This window comes from Euprymna scolopes, chromosome 21, assembly GCF_053919585.1.
Source record: "Euprymna scolopes isolate OS-2025 chromosome 21, ASM5391958v1, whole genome shotgun sequence".
NCBI classification, from domain to species: Eukaryota; Metazoa; Mollusca; class Cephalopoda; order Sepiida; family Sepiolidae; genus Euprymna; species Euprymna scolopes.
Window position 1 is genome coordinate 38,122,625 of NC_136502.1, and position 15,890 is coordinate 38,138,514.

The window sequence follows — 15,890 nt, forward strand, 5'->3', positions numbered from 1 at the left end:
ATGGTTACATTTTTGAGTTATTTTAAAGGGAAAATAAATTAACTTTGTTATATATGTTGCAGACAGACTACCTTTCATTGTGTCCAAAAATTATTTTTTCAGTGTTGTCCCATGAAGAGATATACTTCAATATTTGAAGAAATGTGAGGGGTGCGCTCACTTTTGTTATACACGGTATATATATATATATATATACTTTTTATTTGTTTTACACAAGCATTGATATATTGCTACACATTCATGAGCATGTTTCGGTGATATCCATATTGCTTATACAAAGGTTTAGTCTGTAATGAAAATTTTCATTACAGACTTAACTTTTGAATAAGCAATATCGCCTGAAGAGGTCTCTAGTTACTTGTAACTGGTTGACCGAAACATGCTCATAAATGTGTAGCTTATGCAAAAAAAAAAAAAAATAGTATATCTTGCCCTACTTCGGTATTGAGCACTCTTGTAGTAACCTCGTTAAAACTACATTAGTTGCTTTACCTCTGGAAAATATTAACCTGAAGTTTATATATATATATATATATATATATATATATATATATATATATATATATATATATATATATATATATAAAATGAAAATAATGGAAATAGTATTCCGACAAAATAAAAAAAAAATAAAAAGAAACAAACCGTATTATGTGTTCATCAACGTTTCGTCTTTATTTCGAGGAAGTTTCGAAATAAAGACGAAACGTTGATGAACACATAATACGGTTTGTTCCTTTTTATTTTATATATATATATATATATATATATATATATATATATATATATATATATATATATATATATAAGTTATAAAATGTATATGGCGATTTGAAGAATCCTAAAGTGGATGAATCGCGGAATATTCAGTGTAGCTTAATCGCCATATACATTTTATAACTTACTAACTAGCTTTTTTGAAGCAAATACTTAAAGTTTACGCATAAATCTATACTTTCGTATATTAATTTTATGTGAGTAAATTAAGTAGTTATTTATATATATATATATATATATATATATGTGTGTGTGTGTGTGTGTGTGTGCTGCAAGCATACCTATAAATAGCTAAAATATACTTTAGGTATATAAATAACATTCTAATGACAAAGCTAACATTTCAAAATATCAATTTCTGACTGAAATGTGATGTCATAGTCTCAGCTGAAAAGGTTAATCTGCTGTGAGAAAGTTTCCCGTACGTTCAAACCTCTGCGGATTCTAAGGAAGTTACTATAAGAAGAAGGAAAGCAGTTTTTTAATATTTACTATCCTCCCTCCCAGATGCTGAGTACCCCAAGAATAAAACAAAACTCTTGATTAAAGTAAAACCAAGAATGTCCACCACACAAAAAGTTAATTACTTACTCGGCAGACTTTTCCTTTCAAATCATTTCAGTCCAAAAAACAAAAACAAAAACAAACAAAAAAACAAAAACAAAACACAATGGAGATAATAACATGTTTATTTTCTTTTTGTATATGCCTTTGCATGTGCTGTTAAGTATCTATATATCAATCTATCTACTATTTTATATATATATATATATATATATATATATATATATATATATATATATATATATATATGCGAGTTCGTTCCATATGAATCCGAAACGGCAGGGTCGATTTTTATGAAATTTTACAGAAATGTATTTTATGTGTCTGGAAGTGTTCTTAGTTTTTTTTTTTTATCAGAAAGACTTCGATCAGTATCGATAATCGAAAAAATCCAATGAAATAAGGAACAGGCGATTTTGACTAAAGTTAACACCTTACACAACCTAACACCACAAGTGCATTATTTTCCCCTTAAATTACGTTCAACAAAATAACAATATTCATCCTTCACCCAGTCCATCTCCGAGAGGAGGGAGAAGAGAAGATTTTTAAAACATGTCTGCCTCGTTTCACAGACAAAAAAAACAAAAAAAAAAAAACAAAAAAAAAAAAAAAAAAAAACAAAAAAAAAAAACGACAGTGCAAAATAAGTTTTGCTTTTTTTTTGTCACGTACTTCCTTTTGACTTTCTGTTTTCGTACGTCACTTACCTTTACACGTTAACTTAATTGCTTATTCTTAATTTTGAAGCAGGCATTTTCTTTTTACCTAAACTACACGTTTCACATCCAATCTTGCTATAAGTATTGAAATGTTCACACCCTTCTCCCGCCTGCCATGATAATCTGACATGATAAGAATCCTTCATGCAAAATATGGTGTAATTCTGACGAATACGTTTTTGTTTTTATGATTTGTAATCGTAGTGTAGTTGTTTGCACAGTTCTCAGTCAACTGCCTTCCTCATGCAGTTGAAAGTTAACGTACGTGCGTTCAGTTTGCTTCAATAATCACGTAGGCAAATTTATGTTTATGAGCAAATAAGGATAGGCTTAATTTTAATAATAACCAATAACAATTACATGAGAAGGAAAGAATAATTGCGTACGCAAATTTATTTTTATGGGCAAAGAAGAGGAGGCTTAATATTAACTAATAATAATAATAATAATAATAATAATAATAATAAAATTAATAAAAAAGATAATGGAAATAATTTTTTCAATTTTATTTGCCACAAAATAAATATTCACTTGGTCTTTATATTTTTGGAACTAAAATCGGAATTAATCTATAGGCAGATTCAGGATATATATATATATATATATATATATATATATATATATATATATATATATGTGTCCCCTCCCTTTTTTGGGTCGAGCACTCTGAGTAATTGATATCACCTTCTACTACTTTAGTGTAATGCAAAGCTCTTTGTAAATGGAGCACTGTGTGAGTGGCGGTCAATGTTTTATAACGCATTGTTAGATATTGTCAACAACGCCTTTCCTAATTGTCCTAACGAACACATTTAATGCAGTTTTATGAAAAAACACAAAAGTTTCCTTATTCGTTGTTTAGACACATCCTGAAATAAAGAGTCATTTCTCTCTCTCTTTTTAATGGAAATCGCTCCAGACAAGACATGAAGCCACTTGATGTAAGGAGCTTAAAAAATAGTACTTCAAGGTCAACAAACTTGCCAACAATAAGTGTTAGATGGAATAGATTTTGACCCAGAAGACAGCAATTCTTCCCTCTTTGTCGGAAACATCTCTTCTGGAATGTGAGGACTAAAGGACAAAACAGGGGAAGTTTGTGTTTCTGATCTTTTGCAAATAACACTTTACCCGAGAGCTCATCGTTCAAACTCCTTGGCTTAATATTCACGGGCAACATGAATTTGAACAAATATATTGAGGGCACTACTAAAGCTATTGCAATGAAGCTGGGCTCTATCTACCATGCTAGAAAACATCATGCCATATGCCAGAGAGTATCCTATATTTCTACAAAGTTACCATTCTCCCAAATGCTCCATTCAATACTCCATGTCAAAGACAAACAGGGTCCAAAAAAAGAGTCTCCATTCTAATAGGAACCACACTATCAATGAAGCTCTGACCCCTGTCCCATCGTCACAATGTTGCATCCCTGTGCCTGTTTTACAAGTACTTTAATGGAATGAGCTCTGATGAACTCATTGTATTTGTTCCCCCTCGACTTACTTGACAAGCAGAAAAATCCTACCTCTCCACTGTTGAAGTCCTTAAATACTGGAAAGCCTTCTACTCTAATAGTGTCTTCTCATGGATTGCTAGACTTTGGAACTCTTTTTCTGCTTCTTGTTTCCTTGACTCTACTAACATGCAGAAATTTAAATGTTATGCCAACAAACATTTTGCAGCTCAACTCTCCACATGGTGCCCTGTAGATATGATTCCAATTAGTAGCCCCTTATATTCAGGTGTCCATGCGCCTTGTTTGGGGTGAAAAAAGTTGGTTTTAAAGGATTCTCTCAACGTAATATCAAACTAGTTATTGAATTGGCTGTTTGCCAGTTTTATTGGCTTCAGAGGAAAGCTCTTGCAACTTTCTATTCACATCCATGTCATCTCTAGTGCTTCTTTTATTTAACTCCTATCGACATCAGTGAATTCCAGTCAAAACTGCACCCTCATAGGCTCCTCATTTTCTCACACCTACAAATGTATATTCGTCATTCCTGATGCCTGTCCTCTTAAACATCTCTCTTTTTTTATGGTCTTTCTTTTTCCTTACCAGTGACGTCATTCCACATTTCGTATGTATTTGTATACGCACGTTTGCGCTGTGTTAAAATAATGCTCTTTGGAGTGCAGCCATAGATGATTGTTTATAAGTAGTATAGCTTTTAGCTCTATATTGGATGTGGAAAACGTGACAAACGGATAAAACTGTCATCTGTTATGTACAAGGTGTTTGAAAAAGCAATGGCATAACTTCGGAATTATGTTCTATAATGTAAACAATGAAAAGAAGTTGCAATAAACACAGGTCCGAAAATACTTGTTTTCCAAGTTATAGTCCATTAAAACAAATATTGATCTACGTTCTTTATTGTAAACATCTCTCCAGTTCTATGTGGTGTGTGATAGAACACTAGTATTTTTATATACGAGATATATAAACACTATTCTTGTGACAAGATCACAGGTAAAATAAGTCTGAACCTGGTGTTGTCATATACATAAATAGAAACACGAAAGACAAACAAAAGTGTGGAATGTAGAAGAAAAACCTGAACGCTATGATAAGCAAGGGCTCCTTTGATAAGCAACATGGGAGACCTGGTCGGCATCCTGTGAATATTGGCTTTTCTTATTTCAGTGAATAGAATATAACAGATATAAAAAAACATGTAAATAAATATGATCAGTACAAACCAAATACTGCACAGAAGAAGGAATGGAACAATGAAATTAAGGAATGGCCTTGTACTGCCAGGACATGTGTCAGAGGCATGTGCATGGAATGCACATGTTTGGGCTGCATGTTTACGTCACACGGAATTAGCATATACACTTAAGTTAGACTATTGTTGGATCCAAGAGAGTTGAGTTGGAGCCAAGTCGGAGAACAGTCCAAGTTATTAAGCTGAACTCCTTAGGAAGTGAAGGGGAGACAAAGACTACAAAATGTAGCAACTTAGCCAGGTATCAGATTTTCATTACCAGCTGGAAAAATAAATGTCTTCTATTTGTTATGTAAGCCTTTTTGTCTTCATTCGTCATCAACTGCAAGGTAATGTGTTGTCTTCTGTTCATATGTATTATTACGTTGTCCCATTGATTGTATAGTGAACTTTGTATGTAAACCCCTTCCAAAGGTTGGCTGTATCCCTTTCTTCAATAATACATTCCCCAACTCTGTTTAAAGAACTGTCCATTAACACTTCTCCCTTCACATCTATTATTTCCATCATAAAATGTGAACTCCCCAAGTAATTGGGCTGTCGTCGTCAATGTGTACCCTGTTATATTACATATTATCCGTCTGTCCTCACTATACAACAATCGGCATAATTGCGTTGACACACCGGTTCTCATCAGATCACCGAAGTTAAGCAACGTTGAGCCTGGTTAATACCAGATGGGTAACCATTTGGGAATTCTAGGCGCTGTTTGTGCTTTCCGCTTATCTTTTTTTTTTTTTTTTTTTTTTTACATGGGTGTCACCGCTTATCAAGGCCCAGAGGCCACTCGAGGATAAGGGTTAATAGGTATACATTAGTCATTGTGATTTTAGCATAGTAAACAGTGAGAATTTTGTAACTTGGATTACTTAGGGGGACGGTTCAATTAGAACTTGTTCACATTGGACTTTTTTTTTTTTTTTTACATAGGCATCGACACATTATCAAGGCCAAGAGGCCACTCAAGGATAAGGGTTAAAGAGTGTACAGTAGAAATTGGACAATATAATAATCATTAGTAATGAAAATTTGTTAAATTTGATAACTTATATGGAACGGCTCATCAAGAACTTATTTACGTTAGACTTGAAGACAACCATATTGTAGTCAGCCGGAAAGCAGGAAAACGGAAGACAATTCCACAGGCGTGCAGTTCTAAGAAAAAAGCTTTGTTCATGGAATCTACATTTAGGTTTAGGCACAGATAAAGAGTGGGGGGAATTATTGATAGTGTTTACAGCTAGACGGCATTTGTTTCCAGTTGTCTTGTACATACACTTCACTTGCCGCTGGTATTTAATAATGTCGACTCAGGAGTGGTGTGGTTGGAGATTTCACACCTCCTGCCACAAAAATTTCACGCATAGGCACCCCGTAGTAGGTATCCATAGTCGGTTAAATACTGAAGGAGCCCTCTTATACAACAATTTAACGTCTTCTGTTCCCACCCGCTGGGGTTGGACATCTTCTTGTTATGTCACCACTGGTGTTGATGGCTGCTCTCCAAGCATTATGATCATTTATCTGGTGCTGTGTCATGTTTAGAGCATGGAGTTCAGCCTTCATGTTGTCTTCCAAAGAAGCGATGCCAAGATGTTCTCTCAGATCGGCCATGCGCTTCTTGCCTATAATTTTTGAAGAGCAGATCTATCTATGTTGTTGCTTCTTACAAGCCAGTTTGTATCATCAACAGTGACATCCCAAGTTTCAGTACCATGAAGCATGACTTCATGGTGTGAAGCGATCATCTTTCATCCATCGGGTCCTCAGATGGTGGATAGGGCAACGGCCTTCAGCTATGAACCCTCAATAAACTGTCCCGGACAAAATGACAGCCTGCACAGAAGGCGTGTGTGGTCAAATATATCTTTATGAAATACACACAAATGCCTATTTTAAAGTGTGAGTTTGGTGAGTGTCGGTCGCCATAATATCTGACTGATTTGATTAAGTAGAGACTGTTGACCGTGGTTGGTGAGTCACTTAGTGTCGATCACTAATAAAATCGTTGGCATTAGAAAAGGCATCCAGTTTTTAAAGTTTGCTTTACAGAAACTTGTTTTCAAATACTTTTGTCTTTTTTTTTTTTAAGTCGTCTTATTAATCCCTTTCCAGGATGTTAGGCATAAGGTGAAATGTAAGTTTGATGGAAGTCTTTCTGTGGAACAAGCTGCATTCAAACTTGACCCACCTAAGTTTTTAGTCTGCGTCGTTGACCACTTAGCCACCATCAACTCCAGCATAATCCCGAAGTTAGGTCATCGGTTTTTCAAACAATCTTTATAGAGACTAATCGAAACCTTTTGTATTTTATATACATAGATTTCCTGTAATTTATAGGAAAAGTGTGTGTGTTTTTTTTTTGGGGGGGGGGGTATTTATTATGGTGATAAACCAATTGCAATCGTTGTGGGGGGGGGGGGGGTAAAATTTCCTCCACCCTTCCCCCATATCCATAAACACTTTCACTTTCTTTTTCCTCAGTCATTCTCGTGAACGTTGAAATTAGTCACCACAATGGCGAGAAACCAAAGCAACGCCTGCATCGATAAATAAGAGACTATTATAATAATTATTATGGACTATTAACAGAGATGAGAAACTTTAGAATCTCTGTTAAGTAAATTTAGATTCATACGCAAAAGGGGGAACAGTTAAGAATATCGGAGCGTTTTTCATGGTGTGGATTATATTCAGTGCAGCTTTTGCTAATTCTTTTGAAATTCTTAAAGTCTACCCTTTTTACAAATTCTATTTTATCCATTTAGGACTATTATCCTCATCTTCCAATTGTTGTTTCACGACGTTCCACCCAACTATTCCTCTGGCCTTCGTCAGGTGCTTAACTGCGGCAGGATAGAAATGCTGAGTCTTGTAACTGCATCACCACTAATTACTGCCTTCCATAGTTGCTGTTGACCAAAACGTGGTTAGACAACAACTATAGAAGGCAGTAATTACTGGAAATACAGTTACAAGACTCAACATCCTGTCGTGCTTAATCACCTGAAGAAGGCCAGAGGATGAGTTGGCCGAAACGTGGTGAAACATCAACTATGAAGATGAGGATAACAGTCAACAAAAAAAAATAAATACACAATCTATAAAGCCTCATCTGAAAAAAAAAAAAAAAAAAAAAACATAACACCTTACTAGGAGAGAGCCCTAGCAAAGTGCTCGATTAAGAAAATAAAAAAAAGATAAGAGCATAATATTATTTATATACTAGCATGGGTACCCAGCGTTGCCTGGGTTGACATGAAGTTCTGTTTGAAACACACCGGTATACTAATCATTTTCATCATAGGCAACGTGGATACCCCCACAACAAAAACAGGCTAGGAATGCTGAATTTCCTAACTTCATCATCAGCAATTACTGCCTTCCATAGTTGTTGTTGTCTCACCACGTTTTAGCCAACAGACCGCCACGGTTACCCAACTGATGAAGGCCAGAGGAATAGTTGGCTGAAACGTCGTGAAACAACAACTATAAAGATGAGGATAATAGTCATCTCAATAAATAAATGGATAAATAATACAAACTACTCATTTCAATAAGAATTCTAATTAATTAAATAAATGCTATTCTGTTTCTTTTAAAATTCATATATATAATATGATTTATAAATCTCACTGTTTGTCTGTCTGTCTGACTACTTTACTGTTATGGCTGCATTTTGGCATTTATAGGTGTTTAATTTCCTTTACTTCTTGTCTTAATTGCTGCTGGCTCAGGGATAACATCCTAGAAAATGGAGTCAAAGGTCACCTTGTACCTGGGTTTGAATCTCTCGATCAGTAATTATCACTTGCTACACCGATGATTGCGAAAGCATGAAAAAGAGTCCGTAGGTATAAAAGATAATTATTAACATTGATAATTATAAGTCCTTTTAAGATTATTAAATTTGAGCCCTGTTTGGGAAATAAAACAAAAAGGTAACGTGAACTTATGCAGTAATACCTGAAAGTTCATCTCTCTGCTGTAGGTATTGACGGTGTGAAACTCTAAGAAAGCATCGATGTGTCATTGAATTCCTCAATGCAGAAAAAAATTGAACTGATCAATGGCGCCTGTTGAACGTTTACGAAATGTTGCATCCCTCTGCCTGTTCTACAAGTACTTTAATGGTGAATGCTCTGATGAATTGCAAGCACTTGTACCCCTCAACGTAAATACCCCCGACAAACCTGACAAGCAGCAAAATCCCACCCCTTCACAGTTGAGATCCCTACATGTAAGAGAGCCTTCTACTCCAGTAGTTTCTTCCCCAGAACCGCTAGACTTTGGAATTCCATTCTGGGTTCTTGCTTCCCCAACTGTACTGACATGCAGAAGTTCAAGTGTAACGTGAACCGACATCTTGCTGCCCAACTCCCCACATAATACCCCTGTGCTTATGTCCTTGATAGTAGCCCCCTACATCAAAGTGGCAATGTGCCTTGTTTGGGGTGAAAATGTAATAAAAAAAAATGATCTAGTTGGTGTCAACAGAGTCAGGAGATGGGTTTGTCGATCTGAGAGTGGTTCTAAACTTTTATGATCTAGGCATTATTCATTATTGGAAAAAGTGCCTTGAGAATGCTTGTGCATGAAAGGTCGCTCGTTTTAATGGCACCATGCCCATCTTCGTAACTCTTCAATGTTTTTAGTTTTTGAGTTAAAAAATAGGAGGCCTTACTTTTGGAACGACTCTCGTATTCTTAGTACTGCCTATACTGAAGATTGAACTTTCAACCTCCAGAAGACTGCCACTTAAAATTGATTATGATTTAGCACTTTAGCACCAAGGATTCATATAGTTCCAAAACTGCTGAAACGTTGGCAAAATAACGTCCAATATGAGAACAATAATCCAAATAATATAAGCGATATGGCTTAGATATTTCTCAGACTAATGTTCTGCAGCCAAATAAATCTGGGAAAGTCTATTATGAATTTAAGGGGTGTTACATTTGTTGTTTGGGACTGAAATAAATTGTTTCTGACACAACTATTATATTCATATTAAAGCGATTAGCTCACAAAATGACCGTAAAGTTTACTTGCCTAGTTATGTCTGCTTATTCAAGCGGAGACTGGGCAAATCCACCGTATTGATTTGTCTGATTTTGGGGCGATTTGGCAGCCATTTTGCAATAAACGAACAATTTCTAAACAGATTTTTTACAATCAGTATGTACAGCATTTTCTAAATAGTGTTAAAATGACTTTGTTAGCTTAACCTTTTATTGTATGCCGAAACAATGTGTGTGACATCCGTGGCAGTATAGTAATATATATTAATAGTAAAATTTGAGTAATTTGCATATTGTCGTGGCGGCCATTTTGAATATATAAGGAGATTGAATGAGAACTTTTCATGAAAAATTGTCATTTTTTTTTCATGCACATTTGTCCCTTGGAACCTCTAACATAAACCCCCTTATTCCTCTATTCCTAGTTGAGGGGGTAGACTCATCAGAGTTTTGTGACAGCCATGTTAGGAGGATTAACTCTAAAATATAAAAATACTATCAGGGAGATCCGACGTTGCCAGGGATTGAATAATGATCAATCAATGTTTCAGACATTCATATTTTTATTGTCCTCAAAATCAATGAAATAGCCCGTTTTTCAATCAAATCGATTGATTGCCTGCGCCAGAAGGAAGCTTCATATACTTCCCCAGAGTGACTTAATCTACTGTTGATTTTATGAAATTATTTTCATATATAATGGCTTCACTTAAAATTAAAAATGCAAAAGTCAAATATCATGGTTGAATTGTGCTCTAAACAGAAACATTCATTTCGAACGCACTCCTGTCATATCAAAGAACCTACAATTAATTTTATCTGTCCAGCCTTTCGGATTGTGTGGTAATAAAACTTCTCAAAGGCACTTGTATAAGGTGTTAACTTTGGTCAAAATCGCCTGTTCCTTTTTTCATAAGATTATTTTGATTATCGATACTTATCAAAGACATTCCTATGTACGAACACTGCCAGGTACATAAAGTACCTCGATATCAAATTTCATAAAAATCGGCCCAGTTGTTTCCGAGTTCAGAGTGAACGAACTCACAGAGACACACAGACAGAAAGTTTCTTTTATATACAGGGTGGAACGATAAAATTGTCACTCTAGAAAAGACATGATTCCATTTCCATTTGATAAAAAGCGTTTTTCTTTTTTTGTTGCAGACCATCTATTAGTTGGCCAGTTATGTACAAATCCCAAAAGTGATAGGAGCCTTCTATCATGTCTGAAAGTGACACAATGTTTAACGAGCCAGATCAGAGATGCGCCGATGTATAACTAATACTGTCTACTGATCCAAGTTATGAAAACAGAATCATTGCCAGGACCCGCAAAATGTATCAGTGGATCGCCATGAATAGCGGGGACATTCCCAGGGTGATGAAAGCAAAGTGTCCAGCCACGGTTATGGTCAAGTGAGGGCAGTATCATGCCACCTCGCATCTTCAAAGTCAGCTTGTAAGTCACCAAAGTGTACCTGGATGTGCTGAATATTGTGGTCATCCCTTGGTGCAATCAGGTGGTCGCTGGAAGACGCTGGGTTTGGCAGTAGGACTCAGCACCGGCCAACAAGTCCAAAGAGACCCAAGCTTGGTTTCAGAAGGAGTGTTACGACTTTGCATCTTTCTCCCACTGCCCCCCCCCATCCTCCTCCGACCTGAACTCGCTGGACTACTTCGTTTGGTCACACGTCGAGAACATTACCAATATGACCTCCCACGACACTAAAGCCAACCTGATCGTTGCCATCTGTCGAGTATTTGCCGAGCTCCACCCAGTGCTTTTGGAGAAGGCATGCTCCCAATTCTAGATCTGTATTGAGGTGGTGATTAAGGCTGAAGGCGGCTACATTGAGTAGATGTGAGTTCTACTACATAATCAAGTTATCTGAATTGATTTTTTCAATAAAAGTTTTAAAAATAAATCTGTAGTGTTGTTTTCTTTAGGGTGATAAATTTATCATTCCACCTTGTAATAGTAAAGATATTGTCCCAAATAATATCCAACATTATCCGTGCCTTACTTTTATTCAGCCATTTAAATTGTTTTCGAATTATTTAGTATAGATACTTTAAGTCGGGCGGAATTCTCGCAAGACAATTCTGTTTACGCATCACACACATTATATATATATATATATATATATATATATATATATATGTGTGTGTGTGTGTATGTATGTATGTATATATATATATATATATATATATATATATATATATATATATATATATATATATATATATATTAAATAACGACGTTTGCATTTTTGAGGAAATAATTGAATAAATAAAAAAACAACAACAAAAAAAAAACGATGAAAAGGTTAAATGATTCATTTTATTAGCAATTGAAAATGTCACGCTCAAAACTTGTCAAATTATGAGAAAAACATTTTTTCTTTTTTTCAGATTTTTCATTCACACTTTTCGTTTACCTTTGGAATTTATTCAATGACATTTTTTTTTGTTCTCTTTCTGCTGGCCAGAAATGAATTAGCATCAATGCATTTTCGTCAGCACAAGAAACAGAAGCAACGCCATATTTGTTGATCGAAGCCAAACGGCAACATTAATTTTTACGTTTCAGAATTTTTGAGATAAGGACTGATTATTTGTATTATTCAGACTACTGCTCTCATCTTGAATGTTATTTTCACAACGTTTCGACCGATGTAACCTCCGACCTTTTTCAGATGTATCGTCGAACGCGGAAATCTTTCGATCAAACACTGGAATCTGCACGGAATTTTGAACGGAATTCCTTATTTAATCAATGTTTAGTATGCTCTTACAACGGTGGCGTAGTGGATAAAGTACTTGGTAAAATTCAGTTGTAAAGCTACATTCTTCTGGAGGTTGCAGGTTCAATCTTCAGTGCCAGCGCCATTCAAAATACAATGGGAAATTACTTAGGATTTCAATCCAGTCATGGCTGACAGAATGAAAGCATGTCACCCTCAGTGGATTAAATAAAGGGTTGTATTCGAAATTCTGCCTAGATTCCCGAGTTTGACAAGATACACCTGAAGAAGGTTGGAGGTTACATCGACCGAAACGTTGTGAAAATAACAGTCAAGATGAGAACAGTAGTCCGAAGAATCCAAAAAACATGCATTTTTATCGGAACAGAAATATTTTTTATACAGGATGCCCCAACAAAAATGCCACCCATAGAATTGTTAATAAATTTCACATTCCCTATTTGGTACAAATAAACGGTTCTTATCCAGAATTCCCCCATATAAAAAAAAAAAAAACATAAAAAAGCAACGAAAACAAAAAAATTTGTAATATGTATTTACCCGTGATGGAACGAAAATGCCATATTCCTAAAATTACGTAAATATATTCCATACTTTTATTTTTAATTAAGAAAATAAAATTTTATGAATAAGCGATTAGGGACTATCTCGCGTAGCCATGTTGAAGAAACAAAGTGAGATAACCCAACAATAATTCAAACTTGCAAGATAAACTTGGTAATGAGTACGATTTCCTATTACTTAAAATGGTTTAGAAATGATTTTCTTAATAAAAATAACACTGCGTGATAATTTATGTAATTTTTGGAGTATGATATTTTCGTTCTGTCATGGGTATATCCATCATACAGATTTTTATGTTTTTCTTTTAATATAAGGGGAATTCTGGACAACCACCAAATTAATTTCAGTCTTTGCCTAACTTGTTCACCAAATTTCAATCATTAATGCCCAACAGTCTTTGTTTTATCGCCTTAAAATGATAAGCCAACCTGAATACAAAAATGCTACCCCCGTGGATGAAATAAAACGTTCTATTAAAAATTGCGTATAGATTCCCGAGTTTGACAGAAATAGTTCTGAGTTCGACAAGATACACCTGAAAAGGTTGGAGGTTACATCGGTCGGTACATTGTGAGAATTTAAATTTGAGTTGCTATTCTTTAATATCGACGATTCCCTTCCTCCAAAAAATATCACCCAATGAAATCATTGATAAAATTCACATTCCTTTCTGCAATCAAACCATATTTGGTACAAATGAACGTCAGTTTTTGCCTGACTTGTCCACCAAGTTTCAATCATTAACATCCCACAGTCTTTATTCTATCGCCTTTAAATGATAAGCGCACCTGAATACGAACATGCTACCCCTATGGATTAAATAAAACGTTTCGTTCCAAATTCCGTTCAGATTCCCGCGTTCGACACTTAAAGCAGGTTGGAGGTTAAATTAATCAAAACATTGTAAGGATAACACCCATAATGAGAACTGTAGTCGCATAGTACATATCATACCGCTACTTTAATTTTTTTTATATTAACTTCTGCGATCCAATCATATTTGGTGCAAGTAAACTTTTATGCCTGACTTGTCCATCAAGTAAAAGTGATGAATGTCCAACAGTCTTTGTTTTATTGCCTTTAAACAATAAACAAATCTGGATACGACGTGCAATAATTCTGAAACGCGCATATCTTGACCCTGCCCTGATTTTGGCTGTGATAACTCCATATAGGAAAAAGTGGATTTTTTTTTACAAGTCACTACTTATCAAAGCCCAAAGCCACTCGAGGATAAGGGACAACAGCGTAGTGATAATCATTAGTGGCAGAAAGTGAGTATAATTTGATTACTTAAGAGAGCGGCTCAACAAGAACTTGTTTAAATTAGATTTTAAGACGACCATGTTGTAGTCAGCTGGGAAGCAGGTCACCAGGACAGAATTCCGCAGGCGGCAGTTCAAGGAAAGAGACTTTGTTCATGGAATTTGAGTTTAAGTTTGGGCACACCTAGAGAGTGGATGAAATTGTTGGTAGTGGACGAGTTCTTTTTGTAAAAGTTTGCAGGAGGGGGGGAGGGTAAATTAAAAGCTTGACAGGGGGGGAGGGGCCATAGATTAAAACTCAGACGAGCACTTGCGATGAAAATAACGATAGAGCAGAGACAGGCTCGCAACGTCTCTCTTGTGGGAAAGAAGCTGCAGGGAAGAGAAAAGGGAATCACCTACAAGGTTAGAAGCCGATTTTGAACTATATCAAGACAGGATAGGGTGCTCCGAGCAGTTCCTCTCTAGATGTGGCAACAGTATTCCATTTTAGAAAGTATTTTGTTTTTGTAAAGGTAGAGGATTGCGTTGGGAGTGAGATACTTTCTGGAAGTCCAATTACAACAAATTCTTTTCATAAACCGTCTTCATCAGTAATCGAATTTTGTTCATTCCATTCATCAACAGCGATCCTCTCATAATATTCTTCATCATTCAACTGACGATCCATCCATCTCATCAAACATCGTTTTTAACCTTGATTTGTAGTGACTTTCTCTCTCTCTCTCTCATATATATATATATATATATATATATATATATATATATATATATATATATATATATATATATATATATATATATATATATATATATATATAGCATAATCACGTTGACACACCGGTTCTCGTCAGATCACCGAAGTTAAGCAACGTTGAGCCTGGCTAATACCAGATGGGTGACCATTTGGGAATTCTAGGCGCTGTATGTGCTCTCCGCTTATCTCGGCATTGTTTCCAGTCGTCTTGTACCTCAACTTGCCACTGGTATGCAACAATGTTGACTCAGGAGAGGCGTGGTTAGAGGTTGCGCAAGTCTTGCCACACAAATTTCACGCGCAGGCACTCTTACAGTGGGTATCCATAGTCTGTCAAGACTGATGGAAGCCTTCATATATATATATATATATATATATTTGTTTTTCATAAGCATTTATATGTCACTACACATTCATGAGTATGTTTCGGGCAGCCAGTTACAAGTAACTAGAGACCCGTTCAGGCGATATTGCTTATACAAAAGTAAACTCCAATTATTTTTTATATCTACAGACACTAATGTTTTATGCTTACGCAAGCAGCAGTGTAGGAAGTAATAATTAAAACTGGTCGGGAGATTCGAATCTAGTCACAAAGTCACCCTTGACTCCATAGGCTAGCATTTTATCTCAAGGCCATCAGTAATTAACACAATAGAATGAATTTAAGTGTTTATAAATGCCAAATCAGTTGATACACATAATAAACAGTCAGGG

General features: G+C 35.5%; 1 protein-coding gene and 2 pseudogenes across 3 annotated transcripts in view; 2 read left to right on the forward strand and 1 right to left on the reverse strand.

Moving 5' to 3' along the window:
* Positions 1-15,890, reverse strand: part of LOC145242127 (synaptic vesicular amine transporter-like) — an 802,797-nt gene that overhangs the window by 190,790 nt on the left and 596,117 nt on the right. The gene's annotated exons all lie outside the window — the stretch shown is intronic.
* LOC145243338 (5S ribosomal RNA) lies at positions 5,396-5,512 on the forward strand (annotated as a pseudogene).
* LOC145243158 (5S ribosomal RNA) lies at positions 15,231-15,347 on the forward strand (annotated as a pseudogene).